The following is a 2,075-nucleotide window of genomic DNA, read 5'->3' as shown; positions in this document are numbered from 1 at the left end:
GTATTAAGATGGAATACATCGGTCCACTCCTTCTGATATCTCCCCCACAAAAAGTCGAAATTTTCAGAAAAAAATATTTTCTGCACAGAAAGAGAAGAAATAATCCGATTTTGCTCTAACAAATTGTAATATTTGCCTTAGTTCTCGGCCGGGTACAAAAATGGTATATCGGTAATATTCATCAAGTGATTAATTATAACTCTTATAAAATGTGATGTGAGAATCCGATCGTTTTAAAATTTCACACATCCTAATATTTTTATAGACTTAAGATCTGGTGTTAAGATGGAAAATATCGGTCCACTCCTTCTGGTACCTCCCCTACAAAGGGTCAACATTTTGAATGTCCATGAAGCTCATAAAAAGCGATATCACCATCAGATTCCATTCCAGACTTGGTACATCTCAAGATCTGTTATAAAGATGGTAGAGATCGTACTATTTCTTTTGCTAACTGCCCCACATAGGGTTCAAGACTTTGAAAAATAAAACGCTCAAAGAAAGCGAAAAAATTTTACACATACAAACATTTTTGCCAATACAAGATTTGTTGATGATATATATATATATATATATATATATATATATATATATATATATATATATATATATATATAAATATATATATATATGCGAAACCCTTCTGGTATCTCACTCAGAAAGGGTCACAATATTCAATCCTTTTATCTGTCATAAATAGCGAAAGAATTCAGCGCTTCTTTTCAACTTGTTATATCTAAATATTTCTCTCAACCAGAAACTTGAGATGAATATGGAATTTATGATTTTCCATAAATTGGATAGATTTTCTTGTAATTTTGAAAATACTTATATTTTTATATGCATTAGATGAAACAAGAAAATGGAATACTTCGGTCGACTATACCTGGCATCTGACTCACATATTAACATTTTCTAAAAATTATCACATGTGTCATGTAAAGTTAGGGAAGTTACCAACTTGTTACCAAGTTACCCCATATTTATATAGTATTTATTTAAGAACCCTCTCCATAGGGTCAACAGTTTGAATAATCATAACAGAAGTCAAAATATATTTAAATAATCGAACAATGGCTGAGCGTATTAGTCTGTCTAGAGAGCCGATTGATACTTATTAACTTGTTTTATCAGTAGTAGATGAAGTGAAACACTTAGGTTCACTATATCTGGAAACTCGCGCATATTTTTAACATTTCCCAAAAATTATCAGATATCTCATATAAAATGAGAGTCCAAATTTTATATTTCTGGAATGAATATTTCGATCAAAGGAATGGCAAACTTAAAATACTATCTATATTATGTATGGTGGAGCATTTAAAAATCGATTTTAGACCTTTTTATACGCAGTTTTGATTAGATTGTGGGTACTATAAAAAGATTTAAAAAACAAAATACCTTGATTGTTGCATATTATTAATCAACCAAAATTCCATGATTTCTTACCGAAAATAAAATATAAAACTCGGGTTTGGGACTTTTAAAAATGGCAAAACTCGACTTCGACTTTTAGACTTTAAAATGTCAAAAATCAATCAATTAGTTTGCTATATGAAATGCGTGGCATGGCTCACGTCTAACGTTCCAAACATAGCCACTGGATACGTTTGACATTTAAATATGGGGGGTTTACATTATTAAATGCCATTGACAAACTAAGTGCTACATAGCCTGATCTGCTTGAGAACGCTGCTTATATTGCGAACGAACCGAATACATACAGCGAGCATAACAAAGCTTTCATCTTTGTATTCACTCACTACGAATTACTATAGAATTGCTGATTTAAATCTTTATATTTAACAAATTTATTAAGATCAAAATTAATTGCGTTTTTGTTGCTACACCAGTCTTCAAAATCAGGATTCAATAATAAGCAAAAACAATCCTTTTGTATAACTATTAATTTTATTTAACTGTTTGTTTTTTTACAAAATAATAAAATTTTAAAAAGATAAAGAAAAAAACTTGAAAGAAGTTATGAATATTTCAGAATATGCAAAAAATTGAAAACAATTTAAAATAAAAAAAAAACTTAACAAATCAAAAATTATGATTTTTTCTTCAATAAA

This window comes from Musca domestica, unplaced genomic scaffold, assembly GCF_030504385.1.
Source record: "Musca domestica strain aabys unplaced genomic scaffold, Musca_domestica.polishedcontigs.V.1.1 1, whole genome shotgun sequence".
NCBI lineage: Eukaryota > Metazoa > Arthropoda > Insecta > Diptera > Muscidae > Musca > Musca domestica.
The sequence above is the reverse complement of the archived record's forward strand: the minus strand, read 5'-3'. Positions refer to the sequence as shown.